This window comes from Marmota marmota, unplaced genomic scaffold, assembly GCF_001458135.2.
Source record: "Marmota marmota marmota unplaced genomic scaffold, marMar, whole genome shotgun sequence".
Lineage (NCBI taxonomy): Eukaryota > Metazoa > Chordata > Mammalia > Rodentia > Sciuridae > Marmota > Marmota marmota.
Window position 1 is genome coordinate 3,024,519 of NW_026000077.1, and position 19,721 is coordinate 3,044,239.

Sequence of the window (19,721 nt, forward strand, 5' to 3'; positions counted from 1 at the left end):
TTTCTGGCCAAAACTGAATAACTGAACTAGAAACTAGACTAGACTTCCCCACATAAATAACTACAAAACTGGACAAATATATATAACAAATGTTTTCCTATCCTACATAACCAACATCACAGAGCTGTAGTCCCTGAAAGAAGGGAGACAAATGAGACAGACCCTAGCTTTCTCCTTGGAAAATCCACAAAGCAGGATTGAGAGGGGAACCCAAACAGTACACAGCAACCTTGCTGAATTGAGGATGAAGAGATTTGAGTTTGGAGAGACTGAAAGAGATAGAATTTTCATTTTCGAGGCAGAGTATCAGAAAGGAAGGATTAGCACAGAGAAAAAGTTCCAGAAATTTACACAGGATCCCCTGAAACCTGGGGCCAAACACTAAGGTGCTATGCATAGGGTACTACTACTTAAGACCAGACAATAAACAACAGATGGGAAAAGAATTACGTGGGAACCAATACCCAGAGTTCCCACAGTTGTGGGAAATATTCAAATTTCAACAGCAGAGCAATGACCTCAAACATACAGATAACTCAGTAGAGATGCCAGGAAGTTATGACTTACAAGTAGGACTAAACCAGAAAAAGCCTAATTCAGAGCCACCCTAACAAGAATTAAGCTGACTCATAAGTAAGTTCTCACAAAATCCAAACTCAATAATTTTTATATGAAGAGAGCAACATTCAGACATGCAGCAAAGTAACATTTATAAAACCAGCATTCAATCAAAATTACTAAACATGCTAAGAAAATGAGACCCAAACCAGCAGAAAAATCAGTCAACAGAAATACAATAAAAAATGAAAGACAAGAGGGACTCAGCAGAAAAGAACTTCAAGTTGGCTGTTATAAATATATTCATAAATTTAAAAAGAAAGCATGGCATAGTGAAGAGAAAAATGGAAGTCTTTTTTTAAGGGTGAGTTCAGCCCTCTCTTTTTTTTAGAGAGAGAGAATTTTAACATTTATTTTTTAGTTTTCGGCGGATACAACATCTTTGTTTGTATGTGGTGCTGAGGATCGAACCTGTGCCGCACGCATGCCAGGCGAGCAAGCTACCGCTTGAGCCACATCCCCAGCCCATGGAAGTCATTTTTAAAAGACAATAAATGAAAAATTCATTACATGGGTTGAATGATCAATTTTTTAGATATTTCAGAAGAAATGACCAGTGAAGTTGAACAAGTAACAACAGCAACTATTAAAAAAAAAAAAAAACCTTCTGAAACACAGAAAGGCTAAAACAAAACAAAAACAAACAAACAACAACAAAAAAAACCCCAAACCTCATTGAAACAATATCCAGTGATTTACCTTACATATAACTGGAGTCCCAGAAATGAAGAGGAGGGAATAAAAACTAAATATTTTGGGGCTGGGGTTGTGGTTCAGAGGTAGAGTGCTTGCCTAGCATGTGTGAGAGCACTGGGTTCAATCCTCAACACCACATAAAAATAAATTTTAAAAAATAAAGGTATTGTGTCCACCTACAACTGAAAAATAAATGTTAATTAAAAACCTAAATATTTCAAGTAATAATGCATGAAATTGTTCTAATTTGATGAAAACTCTAAACTCTTGAGATTCAAGAGACTCAACAAACCCCAAATGAGATAACCACAAAGAGAGCCACAAGGCAAATCATAAACAAAGTGCTAAAAAACAGTGATAGAAAGAAATATTTTTAGAAGTGGCCAGAGGATACTCAGAAGTCTGAAGAAGGGGGCTGGGGATGTGGCTCAAGTGGTAGCGCGCTCGCATGGCATGCGTGCGGCCCGGGTTCGATCCTCAGCACCACATACGAACAAAGATGTTGTGTCCGCCGAAAACTAAAAAATAAATATTAAAAAAAAAAATTCTCTTCTCTCTGTCTCTCTTTAAAAAAAAAAAAAAAAGGATCTGGGGATATAGCTTAGTGCTTGTCTAACATGTACAAGACCCTGAGTTCATTTCCTAGCGCGCACACACACACACAATTAAATAAACAGTAACCAGTGTAAAATATGCATAATTTCAGGGCTGGGATATAGCTCAGTTGGTAGAGTGCCTGCATCACATGCACAAGGCCCTGGGTTCAATCGCCAGCACCACACACACACATACACACCCACACACACAAAATATACATATACACACTCACATAATTTCCCATAAGGAAAACAAAGTAAGCCAGATAACTAAGTAAACATTTTAAGGTGCTGATGGAAAACCATTGAATCTAGAATTCTAAACATATTCTTCAAAATGAAGGTAAAATAAACACACTTTTTATAAATTTTCATCAGTTTTTTCAGTCAAACAAAAGTTGTGAGAAACTGTCAATAGCAGACCTGCACTTAGGACAGTGACAATTCACAGGTCCAAGTGCAAATTACTAGTGTGAGGCTTCTTTTGAAAAGGCAGGGAAAGTGTCTCTATTTTTTCTTTCTTTTTTTTTTTTCTCCTTCTGCAACCTCTCTTTCAACTTATTGTGTATATTTTATTTGATATTTAATGTTGTAAAAAAATATTATTAGCCTGAACTTTACAATTTATATATATATATATATATGTATATATATCACAATGCCCATTTTAAATGCAACTATCAGTGCATTTAACTTGTATGAAGAATCAGTGAAAGTAAGTAATTAATATTTGGCTTGTCCTGATGATTGCCTCCAGTTGCCAGATGAAACAAACAAAAGCCATATTCACAGAGAGACAAAGTATCCCCAGGCATGGAGCCAACCAAGAGAAGGTTCCCAGGCCTCAGGATAATTATGGGGTGAGAGCAATTCTTTATATGAACATGGGAGCCCAGCCCTATGCTGGGTCTAATGGCTACTGAAGTCCCCCTTCTGCCAGCTGCCAAATCAATATGTCATTGTGCTGGCTGGGGCAGAGTCCAAGGAAGTTCAATCAGGTGTCTGTCTCCCCATCCCATGGACCTGCTGCTCCAACCTATGATGAACAAAAGCCCTCCAAGATCTGTGAACCTCTGCCCAAGTCACGCTCAGTGTCTGGATGTCTAGAAAAGGGATGGATGAGAGGTTTGCCTCTGTAAAGCCAAAGTCCCCACCTGGTTGACCCCAGGATACACCTTGGTGCTGCCATCATGGGGCCAGATAGACACTGTCATGCCCTACCTGAGACATTAAGGGGCATGTGTGACCAACTTCAACCCTCCTACCCCAGGCTGCATGGTACAGTGACTGCAGGTTGGAGACAGAGAAGGCGAAATCAGGTAAGTACAGGTTTGCCAGGAGGCTGGAGAAGGTAGCGGATAACCCACAAAGAGGAAGTGACAGGAGGTAGAACCATGCATGAATTGAGGCTCCATGGCCCTGGTGCATGCTCTATTGCCTCAACAAATTTCACTGTAAACAGAAACTCCCAGTGCCAATCCTGCATAAAATCTACTATTGTTTTCAATATTATATTCTTCTATATATAGCCTACAAGGAAATTTGAGTGCCATCATTCCATCTAAAAATAACTGAATTAAAAAAAAAAAGTCAATGGTTTAATTCTCTTTTAAACTGGGAGCGGTGGTACCTGCCTGCCTGTAATCCCAGTGACTTGGGAGGTTGAGGAGAAATATTGTAAGTTTGAGACCAGCCTCAGCAATTTAGTGAGGCCCTAAGAAATTTAGTGAGACCCTGTCTCAAAAATAAAAAGTTAAAAGGGCTAGGGATGTGGCTCAGTGGTAAAGCATCCCTGGGTTAAATCCCCAGTGCCAAAACCAAACAAACCCTACATGATTATCTTAGTGGATGCAGAAAAAGGATTTGAAAAAAATCATACTCATTTGTGATGGGGGGGGGAGGATAGAAAAACCTCTAGAGCAAATTAGAAATAGAAGAGAATTTCCACTGTCTGACAAAGGATGTTTAAGAAACCACTGCTAATATATTACGTGATTTCATTTAAAAACGGGAAAGAAGACAAGGACATCACAAGGACATCTTCTCTCACTATTTTTTTTAAATATTTATTTTTAAATATTTATTTCATTGTAGATGAATACATGGTATCTTTATTTATTTTTATGTGGTGTTGAGGACTGAACCCAGTGCCTCACACATACGAGGCAAGCACTTTACCACTGAGTTACATCCTCAGCCTCACTATTTTTTTTAACATTATATAAGACAATGCAATGCAATATGGCAAGGGAAATTAAGGATCAGAAAAGAAGTAAAACTTTCCTTTTTTGCAAACAATGATTGGACATGTAGAAACACCAGCAATTACAAACTACCAGACTCCATAAGAGAATTTAGCAAGTTCTCAGGTTACATAGTTAACATACAAGATTTAAATGTACTTCTACACACTAAGAATAATTAGAATACAAAATCTGAAATAACATGTAGCATAAAAACCATGAAATATTTAGGAGTAAAGATCTGTACAATGAATGCTGAGAAAAAAAAATCAAAGAATAACTAAACAGAGAGATATTGTACATAAATGAACTAGAAGATTTCATTCTGTTAAGATATCAAATTCTGGGATGGGAATGTGGCTCAAGCGGTAACTTGCTCGCCTGGCATGCGTGGGGCACTGGGTTCGATCCTCAGCACCACATAAAAATGAAAGTAAAGATGTTGTGTCCACCGAAAACTGAAAAATAAATACTAAAAAAAAAAAAAGATATCAAATTCTCTCAAAATTGATCTATAGATGCAACATAATCCCAATGAAAATCACAGCAGGCTTTATTGTAGAAATTAATAAGTTGATTTTAAAATTTAAATGAAAATATAAAGGATTCTTCAAAAAGAATAAAGTTAGAGGGCATATACTACCTGACTACAACACATAAAGCTACAGTAATCACAACATATTTTTGTGATAGAATAGACAAATGGATCAGTAGAAGAGCACTGAGTTCAGAAACAGACCCACAGCTATACAGTCAACTGATTCCTACAAAGCTGGGAAAAGAATAATCTTTTCAATATGGCACTGGAACAAATGGATATCCATATGAAAAAAATGAAGTCCACCATTACCCACACCATTTACAAAAATTAACTTAATGTAGATCATAATCCTAAATATTAAGAACTAAAACTACAGATTTTCTGGGAGAAAAAATAGGAAAAAAAATCTTTATTACTTTGAGGAAGAAAAAGACTTCTGGTATTGGGGACACACACACACAAACTGGTACCAGCGATTGAATCCAGGGGCGCTTAACCAGGGAGCCACACCCCCCAGCCCTTTTTATATTTTATTTTGAGACAGTGTCTCACTAAGTTGCTTAGGGCCTTGCTAATTTGATGAGGCTGGCCTTGAACTTGCAATCCTCCTACCTCAGCCTCCTGCAACACTGTGCCACCACACCCAGCTATAAAATAAAACATGTCTGATCATAAAGAAAAAATAATTGATAAACTGTACTTCATCAAAATTAAAACCCATTTTGCATCTAAAGATGTTGGTTTAAAAATGAAATGGAAAGTCAAAGACTGGGAGAAAATATTTTGTGTATATATATATATAATGTATACATATATATAGCTACTATATAGCTATATATATGTAGACATATATTTGACAATGACTTATCTAGAAATATATTAATATATCCAGATATATTAATATTAAATCCAGATTGTATTAATTATTATGACTGCATAAGTCAAACACCACAATTAAAATATGAGTAAGGTGTGAGTGGGATACTTTACAAAAGAATTATGAGTAGCCAATAAGCATGATAAAACACATGAAAAGATGAACACCATACCTACCAGGATGGCTAAGACAGAAAGATAATGATAAGTGTTAATGAGCAGGTGGAGAAATGAGAACCATGATTCACTGCTGACAGGAATGTCAAATTGGACAGTCACTACCATGGGGCCCAGGCTTTCAAATTTCTTTTGGGGATAATAAAACTATTTTAAGGGCTGGGGATACAGCTCATTTGGTAGAATGAATGCTTACCTCCCATGCATAAGGCCCTGGGTTCAATCTCCAGCACCACCAAAAAAAAAAAAAAAGGCAGAAAGAAAGAAAGAAATTATTTAAAAGTACATGGTAGTGGTGGTTAGAGAGCTCTCTGAATACACTACACCTACAGTCAAAGCCTAGTTTGCCAAAATATGAGAAGTTATAAAACAAAGCAAATTGTCAAATTAAAACCTGTTCCTACCAAAGTCCAAAAAGACACTTGTTAGTCTGTTGTATGCTACTTTATTTTTTTATTTATTTATTTTTTTTAATATTTATTTTTTAGTTATCGGCGGACACAACATCTTTGTTTGTATGTGGTGCTGAGGATCGAACCCGGGCCGCACACATGCCAGGCGAGCGCGCTACCACTTGAGCCACATCCCCAGCCCAAAGATTCTCTCTCTCTTTTTTTTTGGGAATTTTAATGTTTATTTTTTAATTATCAGCAGACACAACATCTTTCTTTGTACGTGGTGCTGAGGATCGAACCCCGGCCGCACGCATGCCAGGCGAGCGCGCTACCGCTTGAGCCACATCCCCAGCCCTGTTGTATGCTACTTTAAAACTTTATCAATAAGAAAAAGAAGGCAGAGAAGACTAGTTTTACATATCCCATTAACATTTCTCTGTGTAGCACAAAGTGATTTGACATCAGGATAAAATGTAAATATCTTCAAAGTCCACTTTGATATAGAATTCCATGACAACTTCTACATCATTAAAAAATCATCTTTTTTAAAAAAACATGCACACCATTATTAGTCACCAAATAAATTAACATTAAAACATGAGATATCACTACACACCCACTAGAATGGCTAAAACTTAAAAGAATGGTAATACAAAGTACTGAAGCACCTGGAATTCAAACATCACTGGATGCAATATGGTACCCAACTACTTTATTTTTCTTTTCATTTTTTAATTTTAATTTGTTATATATGCAGCAGAATGCATTATAATTCATAATACTCATCAAGAGCACAATTTTTCATGTCTCTGGTTGTACACAAAGTAGAGTCACACCATTCATGTCTTCATACATGTACTAAGGTAATGATGTCCATCTCATTCCACCATCTTTCCTACCACGGTGCTCTCTCCCTTCCCCTCCCGCCCTCCCCTTTCCCCCTTTGCCTGATCTAGAGTTCATCTAATCCTCCCAAGCTCCCCTTCCCATTATGAATCGGCTGTCTTAAATCATAGCCCAACTACTTTAGAAAATAGTTTGTCAGGGTGTTTTTGGTTTTGGTTTTTTTTGTTTTGTAGGACTAGGGATGAAACCCAGGTCCTCACACATGGTAGACAAGTGCTTCTCCCATTAAGCTACTTTTCCTGACCTTTTATTATTTTTTTCTTTGATACAGGGTTTCACTAAGTTGTCCAGGTAGACCTGAACTTGTGATCCTCCTGCCTCAGCCTCCCAAGTAGCTGGGATTACAGACTTGCAATGCCACATCCACCCAGTAGTTTCTTTTAAAAGTAAACATGACTGCCATATAACACAGCAATTTCATTAATATTATATATGAAAGGAAAACATGTTCTTATAAATACCTTTACATGAATATTCATAGCTTTATTCATATTTGTAAACTAGAAATAACCCAAAGGTCATCAACAGATGTATGCATAAACAAACCATGATATATTTATACAATGGAATATTACTCAGCAATAAAAAGGAATAAATTAATGATATATGCATGATAACATGGATATGTTTTAAAAACATGGAGAAACAAAAGAGTGCATATTTCATGATCCAGCTTATATGAAACTCTAGATGACATTAAATCATATTTAATGAAAGAAAGTTTGACCAGTTGCACAGGGCCAGCAGGTGAGAATTAACTACAAAAGAGTATGAGGAAACTTTCTAAGGTGATGAAATATAAGCTGTAGAAGTGGTAGTTATGTAAGTAAACACAATTGCCAAAATTCATTGACAATACTCTTCAAATGATGCACTTCATTGTATGAAATTATATCACAAAAGTGCTAATTTCAAAAGTGAAAAAAAATGATGAAGGATAAAATAAGTATTGTCTTGAAATTTTTACTTTTAATATGAATGAGAAAAATCATCCTGATTCCCCCCCCCCCAATACTGGGGGTTGAACCCAGGGATGCTCTACCACTGAGCTCTATCCCTACCCTTTTTTAAATTTTTATTTTGAGACAGAGTCTCACCAAATTGCCTGGGCTGTTCTGGAACTTGGAATCTTTCTGCCTCTGCCTCCCGAGCCACTGGGGTTACTATCGGGCATCAACAAGCCTGAGGCTTTCATTCTGACTTTTAAAAATATTTAAAATATGTTATTTACTTCATGCTTAATTTGCACAGTATTGTCAGTTATAAAGCAGTTTCAGTTAATATGCCTCTTTTCCTCTTCATAACAACTTCAATATATATTTTTATGCACATATTTATAGGTGAACATACTTAAGCTCAAAGATAAATGTTATTACCCAGGTTAAAAATCCCAAGGTTTTTCTTTTACTTCAAAGCTGGTATTAAAAATGACAGTAACTATGGTTTGTTCTTCCTCTGCCAGAGTCAGAGCCATTGAGTTCTCTGATTGTTTCCTAGGCAAAAAAAAAAAACAGCAATAGGATTTAATTTCTTGAATATGAAGAACTAAGGGAAAACATTGCCAGTATCAAATTTAAAAACAAATGGCCCAGTTTTCTTTTTCTTGTTTATTTTTGGTGGTGCCCGTGGCCTTGTGCATGCGAGGCAAGCACTCTACCAACTGAACTATATCCCCAGCCCAACCAAATGGCCACTTTTGTTGAAGTTACTGTACCTCAAAGTAATCAGTACTGGTCTTCTGTATCCTTAATAATAAAATGGGAATCACTGAATTGAACAGTATTAATAAATGCATTACTGCAATAAGCAAAATCCAAATATGGTGAATTTCACTTTGGAGAGAATTTGACTAACTTTCATAAAAAGAAGTGAATGTATGCTGAATAAAGTTTGCTAATTACTCTAAACAAAAATCACTATATTCAAGCAAAGATTCTATAGAACCAGTATTAGCTTCCTCTGAACAGATTTTGATGAAGAAATCCAAAATACTTCTAAAATAAATTGTCACACAACCATATTATTTCATTTTCTTTTCTTTTCTTTTTTGGTGCTGGGGGTTAAACCTAGGGCTTCTCACATGCTAAGCCCAAACTCTACCACTGAGCTATATCCTACCAAAACTATATTCTTAAACATCTGAATAATCAAAAATTTCTTTCTTAGTAATACATTCAGCCCCGAAGGAATCTTATGTATGCTATTCATTGCAGTTTTACCCTGAGATTTCAGCTCTTTTTGTCCTGGGAAAGAGGGAAATTAGGTGTAAATCCCTATTTCTACAATACCAGTTTCATGTTTAGTGCCCAAATGATTGTTCATTTGAGAAACAAATAATAGTTGCCAAAAGGATTCCAATCTACTTAGTTACTAGAAGGAACATAGTCCAATGGAAACAGAATTATTCTTGGTGTCATAAGGATGACTGATTTCAGGAAAGAGATGAGATATCCTTCTCTGGGAAAAATGACCCTTCCAAAAAATTCTCCACTGATTAAAAAAGAGGAGGGCAGCATAATACAGTAGACATAGGAGAAGAGAACTTCTCTATAATACGCAAGGTACTTTAACAAAAAGTACAATCCTCCCTCAACCACATAAAGTAGGTAATAATCTCTTTTTGACACATTTTTCATCTGAAAGATGGAGATAAATGACTTTCCCAAATAGTTCAAGGTCCCAATAGCTAGTGGAGCTGGGATTCAGATCTGAATATGACTACTCCATTTGCTTTTTCCACTCAATATGCTACACGGTTCCCCAAAGAGTAGTGGCCTAAAAATCAGAGGAACAAGAGTTTAGTCATAATCTTGCAACTCATTAGCTGTGTGACCTAAGAAAGTCACCTCTTCTTTCTGGATTTCAGTTTTCTTGTCTGTAAATCTTGATTATTCACTTATTAATGATGATATTTAACATATTTATAATCATCTTAAAGTCCTAGTTGTTTAACTTCATGTTTCCTTATAATGACTCCATTTCCTCTTCTTTTATGGTTCACATTTTTCAGTTTCTTCTTTTGTCTTGTGATTTTATTTTATTTGGTGATAGGGATTGAATCCAAGGCTTGGCACACATTCTACCACAGAGCTACACTACTAGCCCTAATGTCTTGTAATTTTAAACTATATTCTTAACACTGTCCAAAAAAGACCAATAGAGTACAAGGTGCACTTTTCATTTGTTTGTTTGTTTTACTTATTCCTAAGACTTCAAGCCTTTCCTCTGGCAATTAGATTGAAGGGCTGATCATTCAGCTTTCTCCTTAGTCAAGTGGAGCTAAGTTTGGGTGACAGGACTTATTACAAGGAATTTTCCTGGAATTAGTCAAATCTCTAACCTCTTGAGTGGCTGCTTTTAAATCTTGTCAGTGTTTGAGCAGGAAAGAGCTCAGCTACAGTTTCAAATATTTATGATTGACCCTATTCAACTCTGACGAGGCACCACTGCACAAACACATGGGTCTATGGAATCTCTTCATGTCCTCCTGCAATGCTGCTTTCTTAGCAAAAACTGAGAGAAGGGTGACTCAGAAGATAATTCTTGGGCCAGTTGGTTTTATACTTAGAATTTTTCCAGATTTCAATCCACATTCCGATTCCCACAGTTGACACTGTTAATTAAGGCTTTACTGAACTTCCCGAATATGTCAGGGCTATTTGTATCCAGACCATGTATAAGTCTCCAGGTATAAGAGTTTTTGTGGCTCTCTGCCCGCTTTTGAGGGGCTCATTTTACTTTGGAATTGTGTCCACTGCTATTCACTGGCTCCAGAGAAATATATTATTTTTATTTTGTCTATGTTTTTGTTACTATGGGAGCAAAAGTCTTTCAAATCTTTCTATATTCTAACTGAAAGTTTTTAAAATGTTTTCAATGAAATGAAATAGTGTAGAACAAAAAAAGTGGAGTATGCTGCATGTGAGTAAGAGTAATAAGTATAAGCCCAGGAATATTGGTTTCAGGTGTGTGTGCATCCATTCCATTGAAAATGTGTTTATTTTGAGGTGTGTTCAAAAAAATCTGGGAAGTCTCTGTTCTAGAAACATTAAAGTTCACTTCAGTGCTAAGCAAGAAGGTTAGAGAATAGATAGTAGGACACCAATCCTTAAAGAAAATAATAGTCTGTTGCTAGATCCAACACCTGTACTCAAGTTGTTTGGAAACCTAAAGGTAAATTTTACATATCAACATAGAACAAAATAAGTTCTTGGAAAGTATACAAAAACATAAATTGGGTTTGGGGATGTAGCTCAATAGGACAGTGCTTACCCAGAGCCCACGAGGCCCTGGATTCAGTCTGCAGCACTACAAAAACTAAAAACAAACAAAAACCCCATAAATTATCACAATAAGCAATGCTGTTAAGAGAAGAGTATAATGCATCCAGATATTGTAATGACAAATAGCCTTTGGGTTTTTATTAAAGTTTTGGTGTTTATTACTATAATTCAATTCGTTACTTACTAATTGCTATTATTAGGTTGACAATACAAAGATTCTGAGGAGAAAATATGCTCCTTTTATGTTTGGACTCCTTACTAAAAATCTTTTTTAAGTTTTTTTTTTTTTTTTTTTTTTAAGAGAGTGGGAAAGAGACAAGAAGATTCTCTGAATGTAAGAAATCTGTTCCTAGAGGAACAGAATCACTCAACTCAGCAGTTAGTGAGACCAACCACAGAAACAGGTACACTATAAAACTTAGGCAGAGACAATGGTATTGAGTTTATAAGGGAGGTATCATGATATATAGTACAGGCTTTGGAGCTAGACACCTGAATTTAAATCTTCTGGATCTCACTTAGCCATATGGCTTTGTACTCAACCTCTCCAAAGCCTTAAAATCCTCATTTATAATAATGTAACATGACTCACCAGTGGAATTATTAGGAGGATAAATGAAACAATATGTAAAGTGTTTTGTACAAAGTAAGTGGTTATTAATGGTTATGACATTATTATCAAGTTTATTTAAATATTACCCATATATGGATATCAGTACATATTCTGATCAATTTAACTTCCTGGATGTCTTTTCACTTCTATCCCCATTACGATGATGTTAGTGCTCCATAATCTGCAGAGGTGGTTAACAAAATATACTGCCAAGGGACCGCAGACTTTCAAGAACTTGACCAAGTTTTTGCTGTCAAAACATTATACTATTACCAGTTTGCAGAAAAAAATCAATCCAATGGACATAATTTCCTCAATATAGTTAGTTCTCTGCATCTGGAAGTTTTGCATTTGTGGATTTAACTAAATGAAGATTGAAAATCATCTGTCCTGAACATGCAGGGACTGTTTTCTTGTCATCATTTCCTAAACAACAAAATATGACAACTATGTGCACAGCAGTTACACTGTATTAGAAACTATAAGTAATCTACAGATGATTTAAAGCATATACAAGGATGTCTATAGGTTATATGCAAATATGATACTATTTCGTATAAGGGAGCTGAGCATCTACATATTTTGGTATCCACAAGGGGCCGTGGAACAAATCCCATGGACATGAAGAGATGAATGTATTAAGTTTTTTCTACACAAATTTATCTTAATCATTTGACACTACTATTTAGGATGCAAATCAATATTAACATACTGGTAAAACAAGCAAATGTACAAATACTAATGAAAAAAAAACTGAGAAAAGAAAAACCACACAGACTTTTAAATCTTTTAAAAATGTCATGGGGGCAGGAAGGTATAGCTCAGCAGTGTAGCACTTGACTAGCAGGTGTAAGATCCTGGGTTTGACCTCTACTCTAACATCACAAAAAATAAAAACAACAACAACAACAACAAAATTCACCTGTATTTTTATAGTGCATACACAAAATATGATCAGAGTTTTACTACTTTTTAAAATGGTTTCTGGTTTAAAAGATAAAATCAAATATGCAAATATTTCATGGTATACAAGAGATAAGATAAAGTCCAAATTCCTTAAGATGACATAAGAGTCTTTCATCTTCTGGGGCTGGGATTATAGCTCAGTGGTAGAGTGCTTGCCTAGCATGTGTGAGGCACTGGGTTCAATCTTCATCACCACATAAAAAAAAATCAATAAAATAAAGGTATTGTGTTCATCTACAATTAAAAAAAAAGTCAGGGCTGGGGCTGGAGCTCAGTGGTGAAGCACTTGCCTTGTACATGTGAGGTACTGGGTTCAATCCTCAGCACCACGTAAGAATAAATAAAATAAAAGTATTGTGTCCATTTACAACTAAAAAATATATATTTTTAAAGTCTTTCATCTTCTGATTCCAGCTTTGACTCCTGCCATTTGCCTTGCTGACCTTCTACATATATTTCAATATTACCAAATAATTTGCAATTTCTAGCAGTCCAGAGATAGAACACTGGAATCACACAGAATTCAAATACCAGCAAATTTGATGCTTGGATATGAAACTTAGTCAAATTACTTAATTATTCTAAGCCTGATTCCTTATCTGTAGAATAATAATAATGATTATACTATAGATAATACTATGCAGCACTTACTATTAGGCAGACATAATTCCCACTTTATCAATATTAACTCATCTTATTCTTATAACAGTTCCATGAGCTAGATTCTACTAAAAACAGTTGAGGAAATGAGATATAAAGAGATTAAGTCTTAGCATCCCAATATCTGTCATATCAGACACAGAAATTTATTTTAAAAGTTGGTTTTCAGATTTAAATATGAGATATAAATACAGTATTTAAGGTAGTTTCTAGAATATAAAAACTACTGAATAAATGACAAGCAACTATTAATTTCTCTCTGAATGTACCATAAGACCAGTCGAAAGTGTTTCTGTGAAACCATCCTTAGCCCTTTCCCTTGAATCTGCATAATTCTATTATATCTGTTAGTATATTGCAATACCTTTCAAATACCCTTAAAACAAATACTTCTGTACACCTTTGCCATGACCTCAAGCCTTAAGACTCTGAAAAGAAAGGTGTGTGTGTGTGTGTGTGTGTGTGTGCGTGTGTGTGTACCATGAAAATCAAAGGGAGATCAGTAGAGGAAAGAACCTGGAGGATAGAAGGAGTGAAGGGAGAGGGGAAGTGCTGGGAGTAATACTGACCAAATTATATCGTTATATTGTGTGCATGTACAAATATGTGACAGCAAATCTCTCATTATGTACAACTATAATGCACCAATAAAAAATGAGGAAAGAAGCCAGAAACTCAGGAGGCTAAGCAGGAAGATCATGAGTTCAAAGCCAGCCACTGCAACTTAGCGAGGCCCTAAGTAACTTAGTGAGATCCTGTCTCTAAATAAAATTACACACACACACACACACACATACACACACACACATACACGGCTAGGGATGTGGCTCAGTGGTTAAGTGCCCCTGGGTTCAATTCCTGCTACAAAAAAAAAAAAAAAGTGGAAAGAGAAATAAAAGAATCTTAATGATTCTGGAGTCATTCTTACTGGGGATACTTAGAAAAAGAGAAAACTTCAAGGATGAGACTGAAAGGGGGTTAGCATAATTTGTCAGAATTGAGTAAACTCTTCAATGCTATCTGAGAAGACTGAAGTAAACCTAAACCTCAGAATGTCACTCCTGTACTAGTTATAGCAGAAGTAAGTTATGTCTCAGAGAAAAAGTAAACATAATAAAATCTGCTCAAGTATGGGTGTGAAGCCGGATGTGGTGGCACATATCTGTAATCCCAGTGGTTCAGAGGCTGAGGCAGGAGGATCACAAGTTTGTGGCCAGCCTCATCAACTCAGCAAAGCCCTAAGCAACTTAACGAGACCCTGTCTCTAAATCAAAAAACATAAAAAAGGCTGGGGATGTGGCTCAGTGGCATCCCTGGGTTCAACCTCCAATACAAAAAAAAAGAATGTGGGAATTTCAATTGTTTGCTTCTCTGAATTTTCTATTAAGTATATTTATATTAAAATATTAATATATTATTTAAGTTGTAAAGCCTATGGGCAAAATTTTTAATAAAAGCTATAGGAAAAATTTTTCCAGGAAATACTTAATTGACTTTAACTAAAAATATTTTAAGGCAAATGAGAAAGGACCAAACCAATGGAGAAAAAAAACAAGTGTCAAACTGGTTTCTACTTTTCGACCTTAATCATCTTGTTGACTGTTCCTTGAATAACAAATCTTCAAAGCAAGCACATACAGGATATCAGCCTTTTATCTCACTACTATCAGAGGAAACAGCCTTATTAAGTAAGTAAAAATGGTTCCCAAAATAGCAAAGAAAAATTTAAAAATCCTAATACTCGTAATATACAATATAAATTTCTCCAGCAGTTATTGTGCCTAATTGCAAAGCAAGAAACATGAAAGATTCTTCAAAAATAAATCTTTCACAGATCTATCAATCCTGTTGTGACATGTCATGGGATTTTTTTGAATTTTTTAAAAGAAAGAATAAAAAATGATAGTTGATATCATGCAAATTATATTTAGAAGTTGGAGGCACATGCCAAGGACTTACAATAATGCTAACTTTGTTACTATGTTACATAGTTGGCTGTCCACATTACTCACAAAACTTTCCAAGTGACCACAATCCTCCTCCTTTGCTGCGCACTTACTTTAACAAGTACTACTGGAGGTTTTATAGCCACAGCCATGTGACCCCCCAGGACTTATCCCCAAAACTAACCAATGGTAATTAATACCTGGGGGCTCTACCTTTAAAATATAACTCTTGGCTGGGCATGGAGCATGCCTGTAATCCCTGCGGCTCGGGGAGCTGAGGCAGGAGTATAGTGAGTTCAAAGCCACCCTCAGCAATTTAGCGAGGCTTTAAGCAACAGTGAGACAGTATCTCAACATAAAAATTTTTAAAAAGGGCTGGGGATGTGGCTCAGTGGTTTAGTCACCCTGTATTCCATTCCCAGTTCCAAAACAAATAAAACTCTCAAGCTGAATATTTTTTTATCTTCACTGGTAACATACTAATCTAAGCTACCATCATGTCTCCTTTTCTGACTTCAATTTTACTCAATTTTCACCTTTCCTATCTATCCTGTCTAACCTAAATCTCCTTGCCAGCCGTGGTGACGCATGCCTGTAATCCCAGTGGCTTGGAAGGCTGAGGCATGAGAATTGTGAGTTCATATACCAGCCTCAGCAATTTAGGGAGGTCCTAAGCAACTTAGACCCTATCTCAAAATAAAAAATAAAAAGGGCTGAGGACTTAGCTCAATGGTAAAGCACCGTTGGGTTCAATCCCCAGGATCAAAAATAAATAAAGCGGGCTCGGTGGCTCACGCCTGTAATCCCAGCAGCTCGGAGGCTAAAACAGGAGAATGGCGAATTCAAAGCCAGCTTCAGCATAGGAGAGGTGCTAAGCACCTCGGTGAGGCCCTGTCTCTAAATAAAATATAAAATAGGGCTGGGGATGAGGCTCAGTGGTCGAGTGCCCCTGAGTTCAATCCCGGGTACCAAAAATATAAACAAACAAACAAACAAAGAATCCTTTCCCAACATGATTTTTAAAGTCTGTCTCCATAAGAGTCTTTTTATTTTTTTAAGTTGTAGATGGACACAATCTTTATTTTTATTGTCTATTTTTTTTGTGTGGTGCGGGGAATCGAACTCAGGGCCTCATGCATGTGAGGCAAACACTCTACCACTGAGCCACAACCCCAGCCCTCCACAAGACTTTTTATTATCTGAAATTCTATGACTATATTTGTTTACTTTTTTGCCCCCTCTCCATGTCTATTTTACCTATTATATTCCCAGCACCCAGAAGAGTATGAACAGTATAGCAATCCCTCAGTAAATACTTGTTGATCAAATTAACAACATCCTGAATTACAGGAATATTTAAAAAGAGTTTCATGAAAATTCTGTGATATCTATTACTTTAAGTATCTCTAAAGTTGCCTCATTTATAGAATTGAAAAACATCTGAAATATTTTAGGTATAAAATTAATAATGCTAACATACTTATTTAAATATTTAGCATCACAATAATAAAAATGTTTTTGTATATTTACTATTTGCCAGGCATTATATGCATGACCTCATTTGAGCCTCCCAACAATACTTACAGAAGGCATCTCCATTTTCTAGAAGAGGAACTGAGGCTGAACAAGATTAGATGACTCTCAAAGGTCATATACACATACAATCAGGAAAGTCAGAGATTTCCCGCCCCCCTAGTGCTGGGGATTGAACCCAGGCCTCAAGTATACAAAGAATTCCCCACCAACACCTTAAACTTGGACTTGTTGTCAGAATATCAATTTCTATTGTTGAAGCCACCCAGCCTATGGTACTTTGTTTATGGCATCCCTAAAAACTAACACAAGAAACCACAGTAAGTAAACTACATAGAACCAGAATACATAGAGCCAGTGAAAGAACTTCACTGAGGGGCCGGGTGCAGCTCAGTGGTAGAGCGCTTGCCGGGCACGCACAAGGCCCTGGGTTCAGTCTCTGGCACCAAAAGAAAATAAAAGAACTTCACCGACTGAATCAAAATACTCATTTGTCAATTCTATTCACCTTAAGTTAAGTAAGTTGCTACATTTGACTGGTAAATTATATCTTCTGTAATGTTTATCAACTATAATTGGGTACCTGGTTATTTTACCGGTTTTTTGAAAACCTATCTCAAAATTAAATAAAAAGGGCTGAGAATGTAGTTCAATGTTAAAGCATTGCTGGGTTAAATACCCAGTACCCAGTATTGGCAAGGGGTGGGGGTCGGTGTCAGTAGGTATGAATCCCCCTACCCAACTGGACACATACAGATGGCTCTATGTTGCAATAGGCTAAAAGTGAATAAACAGGTGAGGATGATATCACTGTCAACTCCTTTTTACTGGGAAATGCCCGCTCTTCCCTTGAGATTTACTTCTTATGAGTATGACTCAGGGTGAAAGCACCAAGGTAAATCTGAATATTAAAAATTCAGTAATGCTTAATTCATTTTCAGATGCAAATTAATTTAAACAGCAATTCTTTTTTTCACACCCTAATGTACCATCCTGTGCACCCTTGGGAGATCACAGGTACAGCATAAGATATTCCAATACCAGATGGATTAGCCAGGCACAGTGACACACACCTGCAATTTCAGCAGCTCAGAAGGCTGAGGAAACATTGCAAATTCAAGGCCAGTCTCAGCAATTTAGCAAGGCCCTAAGCAACTTAGTGAGAACTTGTCTCAAAAAAAAAAAAAAAAACAAGGACTGGGTACATGGTTCAGTGGTTAAGCACCCCTGGGTTCAATCCCTTGTACAAAAAACAAACAAAAAGCCAGGAGGAACAGTAGAGATGTTTGTATATTAATGATATTAAATGATAATAATTATTATTTGTTTCATCTTAAATGTGCCAGGCATTATGCTAAGCACCTACTTTCATTACTGCATGTAATTCTCTTGACAACCTTGACAGGTAGTTATTATGACCTTAAATAGTAGATAATTTTATTATACTGTGAACAAGGAAGCTGAGGCTGAACTGGGTAAGAAACAGCTTTACTCCAAGGCTGTTTACTTAACCAGTATGTATTACTTGTTCATGGGTAGACATAACAATAATATCAGCCAATATAACAGGATGTCAAATGCAACTTTTCCTGTCTTCTCTTGAGTTTTGGTAGGGTCCTCAAAGGCCAAAAATCAAAACAACAGGCATCAAATACTCCACATCTAAGAGCTGTGCAAGTGTTCAAAGTGGGGTGGCCAAAAACCGGCTTTGCTGACATCAGTTCATTACCCTTCTCGAGGCTATAAAGACAAGAATTGGTATTAGTTAATTGTGAGGATTATAAGGGACAATAGAGAGGACTTATTTAAAGAAACTAGGTGTGGGTGGGGGAGGTGTTTTCTTGCCTCCTAAGGGGAAAAGGCAAGATAGGTCCTGCCCACCTGAAGCCAAGGGACTACCTCAAGGAAACCAACCAGAGTGTTTAGTGGGGATCCCCAGACGTATGGGAGTTTGAGGGACACAGGGACTGGTATCACACGCTCAACTCAATTAGCTCATAGCTAGGTCTTAAAAATAACTTAGGTGAAACAGTCAAATGAAAATTCTGAATAGAAGGGGAAGTTTTTCAAACTGTCACAATATGGAATATTACATATAAAACTAACATGAATAAAACAAGCTTAAAATTTCATTATATTAATTCAATGATAGGAAAAAAATTGATCTAATTATTATTTTTAAAAAACTTTCTCTAAGGTAAGTAATAATTGTCCCAAACTAAAACTTTTCACTTATACAAATTATTTCAATTTTCACCTAATCTAGTTTCTAAATCACAAATTCATATTCAACTAGGTTTTTCTAAGAAAGCCACTGGAAAATAAAAGGCAGAAAAATCCTTAATTCCTAAAAAGTGTTCAAGGTTGGGAAAGTCTTCCCAGACACTAGAAAAAAGCTTTACTCTTTTAAAAACTTCCAAAAGTCATAAAGTAATACTACTTTTATTTTTAGAAATTTTGAAATAGAGAAAATAGGAAAAAATGCCTGTCTACCACCTCTAGCATAATCACTGGTATACTTTGGTATATTTCCTCCATGTCGTTTTCATGAGCATATTTTTATATCATCACAATTATAGTATATTTATAATTATAGCCTACTTTTTTCATTTATAGGTATATACAATTTTCAAGGAGCTGAAACTATGGGCACAACAGCTCTCATAAAAACA

At 36.1% G+C, this 19,721-nt stretch overlaps 1 protein-coding gene across 3 annotated transcripts in view; it reads right to left on the reverse strand.

The window, feature by feature from the left end:
* Nucleotides 1–19,721, reverse strand: part of Dennd2c (DENN domain containing 2C) — a 78,611-nt gene that overhangs the window by 41,849 nt on the left and 17,041 nt on the right. The window contains exon 2 of one of the 3 annotated variants that reach the window (XM_048814546.1): nt 8,425–8,541. The exons of the other annotated variants lie outside the window; for them this stretch is intronic. The gene's annotated coding sequence lies outside the window, so the exon portion shown is untranslated. The remainder of the gene's footprint in view (nt 1–8,424; nt 8,542–19,721) is intronic. 3 annotated transcript variants of the gene reach the window in all.